Source organism: Piliocolobus tephrosceles, chromosome 16 (assembly GCF_002776525.5).
Source record: "Piliocolobus tephrosceles isolate RC106 chromosome 16, ASM277652v3, whole genome shotgun sequence".
Classification (NCBI taxonomy): domain Eukaryota; kingdom Metazoa; phylum Chordata; class Mammalia; order Primates; family Cercopithecidae; genus Piliocolobus; species Piliocolobus tephrosceles.
In genome coordinates this window covers 19,854,488-19,867,558 of record NC_045449.1, presented here as the reverse complement: position 1 = coordinate 19,867,558, position 13,071 = coordinate 19,854,488, and positions in this window count along the sequence as shown.

Below are 13,071 nucleotides of genomic sequence, written 5' to 3'. Positions count from 1 at the left end.
GTCAACCTGCATGAGTAAAACAATATAGTTTTGTAATGAAGAAGGTAGACTGAGAATGGTCTAACATAAAACTAATAATGTTTTAAATAAATTCAGTTGCAATAAAATGTTACCTATACTGTTGTAGAGTCATAAAATACAGACCCTTGGATTACTCAGAAAATTAAAAACAAAGTTAAAATCAGAATTCACAAAAATTTGTCCTTTACTTTCATCCTCTTTGCCACACAACATTTGGACTTGATCTTAGACTTCTGTTTTCCTATGATTGTTTCATGGCTGTCCTCCTTAAAATGGCTCTAAGTCACCCCGTTAGCACAAAGTCTCTTATTCCTGTAACCCACTATCATTCTCCATAATTTGTAATGAAGTTTTAAGGGCATCATATTGAATTATTTGGGCCTGAGTCAATAAATGGCTCCCATAATAAGACTCTGAAAATAAGACTCTAATGAATAAATCTTGAAAAAAAATGGATTCCAATACCATAAGCCTTTTGCTGAACTGCAAATGTCTTATGCTAATTTGAGTTACATTTCAAAGAGTAATGATACTTGGAATTAAGAAGCAATCACATCTCCCAGTATAAAAGTTCAATGTCATGATCCATACCATTTTTCTGAAGAAAAATGGCTTAATTCAGTCATACAGTCTTGTAATTTATTGTTACTTTACACAAAATAAGGGAGCACATTAAACAATGACAACAAAAAATTGCACGGAAGTTTCAGTGGTGCTGAGTTGGAAAGAACTGCTTTCCTTTAGAGGAAATAATTATGATTCTTTTTATTTTATAAAGGTAAGTGAAGCAGTGGTTTTAAAACATCTACAAATTGCTTGCCACTTCTCCCATGACATTCCCTCTCCTGAATACATGCTGGCATTGACAACCGGTTTCTTGTGAACACAATGTGACAGAACTGCTGGGTGACTTCTAAGGTGGGGTTACAAAAAGTCATACAGCTTCTACTTGACTCTTTCTCTCTAGGGACACTTGTCCTTAAAATGCAGCCAACATGCTGTGAGAAAGCCCAAACCACACCGTGAATCCTCATGTAGGTAGGTGTTCGAGCTGACTTCTCTAACTAACGTCCCAGCCAAAAGCCAGCTTCAAATGCTGCACAGGTGAATGAACAAGGCTTTAGACGATTCTAGTTCTCAGCTTTAAGTTGCCTCAGCTGATGTCAAGTAAAGAAAAAGTGAGCTGGCCCCACTGAGCCTTGCCTAAAACTGCAGATTGTGAACAAAATAGATGTTGTTTTGAAACACTGCATTTTGTTATATACCAAAAAATAACTGATACACATATTGACACTACATATGGAATGCATAACAAAACAACAAAAACTACTAAAACATGTTGGATTATCATTGGACCAGGAGCTAAGTGCAAGATGAAAGGACCTACAGAAGAATAAGCGTGAAAACAAGAAGAGTCTTAAAGAGACTGTTAGTGGAAGCCTAATGGTCCTCGAAGAAGATGGTAGGAAGGGTTTCAAGGATAGTGAAGACAATGATACTGGAACCTGAAGGAAACTGCACTGTTACTACACAGCCACTGAAAGTAAAACCAATGCAAGAGATAAGCTAAAGAAAGACTACTGCATATAAAGGAACCAGGACTTTCTGGGTTCAAGTATCTGTTTCCTTTTTACAGCCTCTCCACATGTCAGATTCCCAAATATAGACAGTCCTTGACTTAGCATGGTTCGACTCACCATTTTCTGACTTTTTATAATAGTGTGAAAATGATATGTGTTGAGTAACAAAATGGTATGTGTAAGCCTCTTGGCTTACGGGGTGGTTACATCAGGATAAAGTCACTGTAAATGGAAATTATTATAAATGGAAAACCCACCCACAACTTCCGATATTTGCAATTTATGATGGCCCATAAATTGAAAATATCAGTCATAACAAATGCAAACGTCATCCAGACATAACCCCATCCTAACTTGAGGGGCACCTGTATTGCTGAGATAAATGGCCTCTGGGATAAGATCAAATCCAGGGTGCTGCCAGGAGAACACAGTCTGAAGGTGAAGCCAAGATTGTCAGTGTAAGACCCTTTCTTAAGACCTCAGAAAGATTTAAGGTGGTGCCTCAAATTCCCTTAAAGATCTTAAGGGTATATGCATCTTAAGGCACTGTCCTACTACAGCTTCACAGGAAGGACAAGGTGAAGTGTTTATCTCAAAGAGATCTGGACAAGAGGGTTTTCCATGACAAGAACCCAAGTAAAATTCACAAGAGACTCTAAGTATTTAAGAGAATTGTAGTAACAATAGCACTGTTTGCTAGCTTGGATTAAAAGACACCAAGACAGTAAAAATGAAAAGAGGCCTTAGGACCTAAGAAGTTCTATAGGGAGGAAGCTGGCTGAGGAAACTACTTAGCTGAAAACACAGGTCATTGCTTATGAAAAGGATACAACAAAGAATCAAGAAGGCAGCACAAACAGCCACAGAGGATGGTTCCCACGAAGTCCAAATCAAAGAAGTGGAAGCACACATCAGACTGTATTTCAGAACTGCTATGGTCTAGTATTTCGTTTGTGACTCCCATTTTCTCTCTGTTCAATAGGAGGGTCTCTAGCAGTTTAGGAGAATGCTGGGTGGGTGAGTGGTAGATAACTTGTCCCTTTAATTCTTAAGTCTTAGTGTTGACAAGAAATGCACTCAAGGGGTTATACCACAGAAACCACAACCCAGGGTGAATCCCTACTGGACGTGATAAAGATGGGAGGATCTTGCACTTCAAGCCTGAGCTTGCTGCCATATGAAATGAAACGTGTATATGTGTGGTGGGGGGTTAGGATCTTGCACTTTAAGCCTGAGCCTGCTGCCATACAAAATGAAACCTGTGTATAGGGTGGGAGGTAATAATTACAAATGAGTGTGTTTTTCAAGTGGTAGAAATTTTTAGAATTGTAGTTATAGGGCCAATTGTGCAGGTTTTAAAACATGTCTGTACCTTCCTGAATATGCACAGCATAGACAAAGATATCATCAAGATGGCTGACTGGGAATATCCAGCACTCATCTCTTTGAAAAAGAAAAACCAAAACAGCAAGTAGGTACCCACACCTTGAGGAAAGCATCAAAGAGAGCATACTGGAATTCAGCAGGAAATTGATAGGGATCCTCTGATGACAGAAGGAAAGGGAACTGAGGTAGCCAGCCCAGCCAGGATCATCTCAAAGCAAGGACAGATTCCCCCAAATCCCTAGCCCCACAGCCCCTTATACCTGTGGTAATAGGTGGTCACCTAATAGCCCACCAGGGAAACTGCTCTAGGTCAAAGGGATCCTAAGTGTGTGCTCTCCCGAGCCTGGGAGCCACCTGACTGATACCACTGCCACCAACAGCAGGCCTGTCCCCTTCAGTGGCAGTACTATGCATACCTGTGCATACGTTTAGGAGGCCGGAGAACTGGCCCACTCAAGTGTACCATGAAGGAGCCTGAGAACAAGCCTGCCAGATCCACCAGGGGCAGTGCCCATGTGAGCCATATGAGAGCCTGAATACAAGGCTACTTTGCTTGTTTCTGCTGTTGTTGCTTCAGTGCTCACATACACTGTCCAGGGCCCTGAGGAGCAGCCCACCCCAACCAGGTCTGTGTGCATTTACCCAGGCGCCATCTACCACTGACACCAACGACCGTCCTACTGCCCCACCGGCACCCGCACAAGGCATCCAGGAGCATAAAGACAGGGCTGCCTCACCAGCCACTGACAAAGTCTCTTGCATGTACCTTCAGTGAACCTGTGGACAAGCCTGCTCCACACACTGCCATAGGTACCCACCCAAATATTCCTCACAGGGGCCTGGAGAAATGCCCATGCAGCCTGCTTTCACCACTACCAGTGCCCATGCATGCTACCAAGGGATCCGAGGTCCGACCTGCAGCTGCTACTGTCATCTCCAGTGCCACAAGTGTCACCAAGGTCCTTTGGGCTGGCCTTCTACTGCCACCTCTGATCCCAGCACACACCACCTGGAGGCCCAAGGGCCAGCCCACTCAGGTACCCTACTGCCACCAAAAACTGGCAAGCCTGGCCTGGTGCTGCCAGTCTAGTACTTGTATATGCCATCAATGTGCCTGAGGACTGGCCTGCTGTCCTCCCCATCACCATCAAGGCCTCACCACAGCATCCCCCACTACTAACAATTACACCGTAAGCCACTGAGGAACGTACCTGACACTGATGTTGATTACAGCAGAAGAAAACATAAGTATATGGAGACTACACCAATGCACCCCCCCATCATCAATGCCAAAGCACCATATTCAACCAACAACATAGATACATCTACAGAAAAAAGTCGACACCTAAAACTACACGAAGTGACTGTTACACCAGCTGCACAGCTATCAACATAAAGGACACAAGAAGTATGAAAAATCAAAGAAACATGACACTTCCAAAGGAATACAGTAATTCTCCAGTAACAAATCCCAAAGAAAACAAAACCTATAAAATTCAAAATAATGATCTTAAGGAAACATAGTGAGATATACAATAATGCAAAGGAATCAGGAAAGATTCCTGATAGGAAAGATAGATAATACAAAGGAATCAGGAAAACAATTTATGATCTAAATAAGAAATTCAACAATGAAAAAGACAGCATTCAAAGGAACCAAACAGAAATCCCGGAACTGAGAATTCAATACATAAAATAAAAACAACTGAAAATGTTGGCAATAGGCTAGATCAAGCAGAAGAATGAATTTCTGAACTTGAAGAGAGGTCTTTATATGAGGTCAGACAAATAAAAAGCAAAAAGAAAAAAAAAAAGAAAAGAAAAAGAAAGAAGACAGTGTATGTGATATATGGGCCATCATGAGCCAAAAATTTTTCGAATATTGGGAGTTGCAGAAATAGAAGAGATGGGAAAAGGCACAGAAAACCAATCTAATGAAATAATAGCTGAAAAACTCCCAAGTCTTGTGAGAGATATAAACATCTAGATACAGATATCTCAAAGATCCCCAAAGAAATACAATTTAAAAAGTCTTCTCTGAGGCACATCACAGTCAAATGTCAAAAGTCAAAGACAAAGAGCAAGACAAAAACACCAAGTCACATGCAAGGGAATCTGTATCAGACAAACAGCATATTTCTCAGCAGAAACCTTAGAGGACAGGAGAGAATGAGATGATATATTTAATATACAGGAAGAAAGAGACTGCCTGTCAAGAATACTATATCCGGCAAAGCTATCCTTTAAAACTGAAAAGGAGGGGCCAGGTGCAGTGGCTCATCCCTGTAATCCTAGCACTTTGGGAGGCCAAGGTGGGCAGATTGCCTGAGCTCAGGAGTTCAAGACCAGCCTGGGCAGTATGGCAAAACCCCATCTCTACTAAAAATACAAAAAAATTAGCCAAGCATGGTGGCTCATGCCTGTAGTCCCAGCTACTCCAGAGGTTTAGAGGCATGAAAATTGCTTGAACCTGGGAGGCAGAGGTTGCAGTGAACTGAGTTCATGCCACTGAACTCCAGCTGGGGCCACAGAGTGAGACTCTGTCTCCAGTAAATAAATAAATAAATAAAACTGAAAAAGAAATAACATCTCAGACAAGCAAAATCTGAAGGAATGCATCACCACTAGACTGATCCTACAAGAAATGCTTACAGGAGTCCTCAATCTGGAAGCAAAAAGACAGTGTCTACCACCATGAAAATCAAAAAACTATAAAACACATTGGTAGGGCAGGTACAAAAATGAAAAAGAGAAAGGAATCAAACATTATCACTACAGGAAACCACTAAATTGTAGAGGTAAACAATAAAAGAGGAAAAAAGGAACAGAGGATAGACAAAACAATCACTAAACAATTAATAAAATGAAAGGAGTAAGTCCTCACCTATCAATAAAAACCTTGACTATACCTGATTTAAATTCCCCAAATAAAGATATAGATAGAATGAATGGATTACAAAGAAAAGACCAAATGATATGCCGCCTACAAGAAACTCACTTCACCTGTAAAGTCACATAGCCTGCAAGTGAAAGGATGGAACGATATTCCATGCAAATGAAACCAAAAGCACGCAGGAGTAGTTATATTTATATCAGACAAAATAGATCTTAAGTTAAAAAAATAAAAGAGAAAAAGAAGGTCATTATATAATAATAACGGGATCAATTCAGCAAGAGGATACAACAGTTATAAAGGTATATGCACTCAATACCTGAGCACACAGATATATAAGGCAAACATCACTGAAACTAAAGAGACAGATAGTCCCCAGTACAATAATAGATAGGGACTCCAACACCTGACTTTCAGCATTGAAGGGATCATCTAAACAGAAAACTGACAAAGAAACATCAAAATAAACCTGCACTATAGACCACATGGACCTAGCTGACACTTACACATTTCATTAAAAAGCTGCAGAATACACATTCTTCTCATTAGCACAAAGAACATTCTCCAGAATAGACCATATATTGTGTTTAAAAACTCATAGCTAGTATTTTCTCAAACCACAATGGAATAAAAATGGAAATCAATAATGACAAAAACTTTGTAAACTGTACAAACACATGGAAATTAAACAGCCTGCTTATGAATGAACAACTGGGCCAATCAATAAATTAAGAAAAAAATTAAAAATACCTTGAAACCAATGAAAATGGGGGGAAAAAAATCAACCCCTATAGAAAGCGACAAAAGAAGCACTAAGAGGGCGATTTATAGCAATTAACAGCTACATCCAAAAACGAGAAAGACTTCAAATAAACAACCTAACAATACACCTGAAGAAACCAAAAAAGCAAGAACGGACCCAAAACTCAAAGTAGAAGGAAAGAAATGATAAAGGCAGGGCAGAACTGAATGAGGTAGAGTAAAAAAGCAAAACAAACAAAACATCCTTCAAAGTAAAAGATGATTTTTGGAAAATATAAACACAACTGATAAACTGCTAACCATATTAAACAAGAAAAAAGAGAAAACTCAAGCAAATAAAAAGAGAAACAGAGAAGGATGTATTAAAACTGATACCAAAGAAATAGATGGGGTCATGACAGACTATTATGAACAACTATATGCCAACAGACTAGAAAACCTAGGGAAAATGTATACATTCCTGGAAATGTATAACCAGCTAAAATGAACCAAGAAGAAATGGAAACCTGAACAGACCAATAACAGGTAATGTAATTGAATCAGCAATAAAGTATCCCCACAAAGAAATGTCTAAAATTGGGTTAAGTTTACTCTGAATTCTTCTAAAGTTTTAAGGAAAAACTAACACCAAGTTTTCATAAATTATTCCAAAATCTTCATAGTTTATTCTAAAGGTCAGTATTACTCTAAGGCCAAACCCAGACAAAGACACAAAAACAAAACTATATGCCAACATCCCTGAAGGACACAGATACAAAAATCATCAGAGAAATAAAGGGGATCCAAACTGGAAAACAGAAAGTCAAATTGTCTCCCTGTGCACATGACCTGATCTCATATACAGAAAACCATAAATATGCCACCAAAAAAGCCTGTTAGAACTAAAAAATTCAGTAAAGGTTCAGGCCACAAAATCAGCACATAAAAACAGTGCCAATGGCATGTGTAACATTTCTATACACTAGTAGTCAACTAAAATAAAAAGACGTCAAGAAGGCAGTCCCACTACTCTAGCTACAAAGTAATAAAATGCCTCAGAAAAAGTTAATCAAAGAGATAAAAGACCTTTATAAAAAAAAACACACAAACAAACAAACTACAAAACACTGACAAAAGAAATTGTAGAGGACACAAACATGGAAAGATATTGCATGCTCACAGACCGGAAGAATATTGGTTAAATGACCTTATTACTGAAAGCGGTCTACAGATTCAATGCAAGCTCTATTAAATACCAATTTTTGATGTTTTTAGGGGGAAACAAGATGGTCACCACATGAAGCCAGGAAATGCCTGTGAGAAAGAAACAAAAATATCAAGTAAATAATCACACTTCAAGCAGGTCTTTGGAGAGAAAACACTGAAATTTGATAGAGAGGTAATGCAGGCATCAAGGATGAAGAGGAAGAAATCTGGGAAGCCTGCACAGAGTCACCAAGCACTAGGATCGCTCCCCAATCCAGAAACTAAGGAAGGGGTGAGTGAAGGAACTGTGCAGCATCACACTCCCAGCAAGGAACTCTGGGATACCAGCTCCCAGAGATCCCTGGACCCACACAGACACCTGAATTGGCAAGAGGAACTGGCTGGCAAATAGTCACAGACAGAGCTCAAACCTGCATACAGCCCAGAGGGTTTGGCACCTGGTGCAGCTGCAGCAAAACATGACCATAGGCACCCATCCCCCAAGGCTCTCCACCTTGCTCTGAATGACTCTAGCTCCTGTTTACCGCCAGGCCAGCAGACAGTAGGGCTGCATTTACCATGGGACTGCAGCATATCTGGTCTGTGTACCTTCTTGTCCACCAGTCCCTCCCAAGGCCCCTGCCTGGCTACTCACACAAGGGTAAGCACACAGCATAGCCTCCACTGCCCCATCTGAGTGCTTTGTCAGAGGCCTAGGAGTAGTTCAGCCCCAATCCCCAGCACAGCCAATGCTCAACCCCATGGGACCAGAAGACAAAGTCATGAACCTGGTCTCGATACCCCCAGGATTCAAGCACGCTGCTCAAGTATACTGAGCTGGTATCTGTGGCCTGAGCTCAAGAACAGGAGAAGTTTCCTCTCTCAGAATGCCAAGAAGAGGGAGGCCTGAGTTCATATGCCAGTGTGGGAGCCAGGTGAGCTCCCTCTACAACAGCAGTCCTCAACCTTTTTGGCACCAGGGGCTGGCTTCGTGGAAAATAATTTTTCCACAGACAGCGGGGCTGAGGATGGTTTCACGATGACACTGTTCCACCTCAGATCATCAGGCATTAGATTCTCATTAAGAGCACGCAACCTAGATCCCTCACGTAGACAGTTCACAACAGGGCTTGTGCTCCTACGAGAAGCTAATGCCACTGCTGATGTGACAAGAGGCAAAGCTCAGATGGTAATGCTCACTCACCAGCCCTCCCCTCACCTCCTGCTGTGCGGCCCAGTTCCTAACAGGCCACTGACTGGTACTGGTCCACCACCTGGAGGTTGGGAACCCTGTTCTACAACACCTGTCCAGGAAGGGTGTAACCTGTCTGTCCACGGCCTCTGCCTGAGGGAGCCTGAAACAGCTAACAGTCCAGTGATCTGGGTGTGGAAGGATGGGAGACAAAACTACCTAGTTGGGCCTGCCCTGGGGGCAGACAATGGAGGGAGGCCTGGTTGGGCAAGTGCGGCTGGGTGGTCCCCACAGCCATCTGCTGGGCAAAATACCCTGAGCCATGGGTACCACACCAGCTGCACCCCACAGAACCACAGCCCTGCCCGGGGATCCTCCCGCCTTGACCATTATATCAACAGACCACCTGCAGACACACAGACATACTCTACAACCTGCTCTTACTCTACCAAGCCCAGAGGACCAGCAGGTCTCCAGGGAGTTGTTGGTCTCTTAGCAACCTAACTTGTGGCTTGGGCCACCCTAAGGGTAGGAGGTGTGCAGCCCATAAAATTCCAGTGATTGGAGGGGGCTCTCCCAAGTTCCAGGAACTGATTTGGTGAGGGGGTTATGTCTCACCTTCCCAATCCTACTTCTCCCTCTTCCCCAGAGCACTGCTGCAAACACACTGAAATAGAAAAGAGGCAAGCCAGCCCGTACTCTAGAGCACCATCTCCTGGATTGCAGACTGAATTACACCACCAAACAAAAATCATTATATACCTTCAACACACATCTGAGAAATCCAGTGCAGGAAAGTAGCCACAAGGAAGGAACCTGTGTGGAGTCCTGGCCATCTGAAGCCACCCAGAAACAAAGCCAATCAACGATACACAATACACACCACAAACCCTCAAAGGGAAGAAAAGAACATAAAAACAAAAATCCCCATCCAAACGACAGGAATTTCAAAAAGATAAAACTGCAGCACTCTCAGATGAGGAATAATCAGCACAAGAACTCCAACAATTCAACAAATCAGAGAGTTTCATTACCTCCAAAAAAATCACGCTAGCTCCCCAGCAATAAAATCTCACCAGATTAAAGTGTAATGACATGCTTTATGACAGACATGCGATTCAGAATCTCAATGACAACAAAGCTCAATGAGATTAAAGAGAAAGCTGAAACCCAATCCAAGGAACCAGTATAACCATCCAGGAGTTGAAACACGACATAGCCATTTTTAAAAAGAGGCAAATTGAACTTCTGGAGCTGCAAAATTCAACACAGGAGGGAACTTCAAAACCAGATGAGACCAAGTAGAGGAAAGGATTACAGAACAGAACTACAGAACAGACTACAAGTAGTAGTCCAAGTAGACCAAGTACTTGTAGTCCAAGTACTACAAGTAGAGACCAAGTAGAGGAAAGGATTACAGAACAGACTACAGAAAAAGATCAGTCTTTTGAATCAACCCAGACAAAAATAAAGATAAAACAATTTTAAAAATGAACAAAACATCTGAGGAATGTGGGATTTTGTAAAGACACCAATCTATGACTCATTGGCATTGCTGAGAGAGAAAGAGAAAGAGTATGCAACTTGGAAAACATATCTGAGGATACAGTTCATGAAAATTTCCCCAATCTCATTAGAGAGGTTGATGGAAAAATTCAAGAAATTCACAGAACCTCTACAACCATCCCCAAGATACACAGCCCATTAGACTTTCCAAGGTCAACATGAAAGGAAAAATCTTACAGGCAGCTAAAACACCTGCATCAGGTGAACAGCTGACCTCTTTCTGGCAAAAACCTTATAAACCAGATGAAAGTGGGGTCTATTTTCAGCATCCTTAAAGAAATTTCAGCCAAGAACTTCATGTAACTCTAATCTAAGCCTCATCAGTGACAGAGAAATACAATCTTTTCCAGACAAACACTAAGGGAATTCATTACCACGAGACCAGACTTATAAGATATTCTTAAGGGGGTCCTAAATATGGAAAAGAAAGAATAATACCCACTACCACAAAAACACACTTAAGTACATAGACCACAGACCCTATTACACAACTACACAATCAAGAGTACAAAGCAACCAGCTAAAAACATCATGGCAGTATCAAAATCTCACATATAAATATTAACACTGAATTCAATGGTCTAAATGCCTCACTTAAAAGGCACAGAGTGGCACATTGAATTAAAAAAAAAAAAACCAACAACAAGAACTAACAGTCTGCTATCTTCAGAAGACACATCTCACTTGTAATGCACCCATAGGCTCTGAGTAAAGGGATGGACAAAGATCTGTCACCCCTTGCAAAAAACAAGGGGTTGTTATTCTTAGATAAAACAGACTTTAAACCAACAACAGCCAAAAAAGGACAAAGAAGGGCATTACACAATGATAAAGGACTCAATTCACCAAGAAGATATCCCTATCCTAAATATATACCCACCCAACACTGGAGCACCCAGATTCAAAAAACAACCAAGTCCTTCCAGACCTACCAAAAGACTCAGTCACACAATAACAGTGGGAGGCTTCAACACCTCATTGATAGCATTAAGGCAAATCATCGAGACAAAAAAGTAACAAAGAAATTCTGGGCTTAAATTTAACACTTGACTAATTGCACCTAACAGACATCTACAGAATATTCCACCAAACAACCACAGAATACACTTTTTTCTCATCTGCACAAAGAACTTACTCCAAGATCAACAATATGCTTGGCCATAAAGCAAGTCGTAATAAATTTTTAAAAAATGAAATCACACGACACCATACTCTTGTCCTACACTGCAATAAAAATAGAAATGAATACCAAAAAGATCTCTGAAAATCACACAATTACATGGAAATCAAACAACTGGCTCCTCAATGACATTGGGAAAAGAAATAATTTAAGGCAGAAATCAAAAAATTATTTGTAATAAGCAAAAAGAAACATTATACCAAAACTTCTGGGATACAGCAAAAGCAGCACAAGAGGAAAGCTCATAGCACAAAACAAATATGTCGAAAAGTTAGATCAGTAATTAACAAGCTGACACTGTGCTGAGAGGAACTATAAAACAAGAACAAAAATCCCCAAAGTTGGCAGCAGAAAAGAAATAACTAAAATCAGAGCATACCTGAGAAATTTGAGGCCCCAAAATCCATACAAAGAATCAATGAAACCAAAAGGATAAATGATACTGAAGGCCACTAGCTAGACAAATTAAAACAAAACAAAAGAAAACAAAACAACAAAACAGAGAACATCTAAATAAGCACAATCAGAAATGACAAAGATGACATTACAACCAATCCCATAGAAATATAAAAGATCCTCAGAGACTACAATGAACACCACTGTATGCACACAAACTAGAATATCTAGAAGAAATGGATAAATCCCTGGAAACACAACTTAACAAAGATTGAACCAGGAGGAAATTAAAATTATGAACAGATGAAAAACAAGTTCTGTAATTGAATCAGTAATAAAAAACCTACTAGCCAAAAACAGATCCAGATCAGACTGACTCACAGCCAATTTCCACCAGACACACAAAGAAAAGCTGTTAACAAACCTACTGAAACTATTCCAAAATATTGAGGAGCTACTTCTCCCTAACTCATTGTATGACGCCAGCATCATCTTGATACTAAAAGCCAGCAAAGACACAACAAATAAAGAAAACACAGCCCAATATCCCCGATGAATGTAGACAACAAAGTCCTCAACAAAATATCAGCAAACAAAATCCAGCAACACATCAAAAACGTACTTCACCACAATAAAGTCGGCTTTATATTTGTGATTCAACCATTGGTGGTTTAATCAAGTTGATGCACAATGGATTATAAAGTTCTAAAGTATCAAAACCATGTTTCCCTGGACCAACACTGCCATCAGCATATATTGTGTGCTCAATGAGTATTTATTTGTTGAATGGATGAATGAATGGGTGAAGACGGAAGAAAGCAGCGCCCTCTGTTCTGGCTTTGCTTTCTTCCCTGTCATGGAAACTAAGAAAGGAGACTCCTAAGTGATCCACACTTCAGGCCCAGATAGA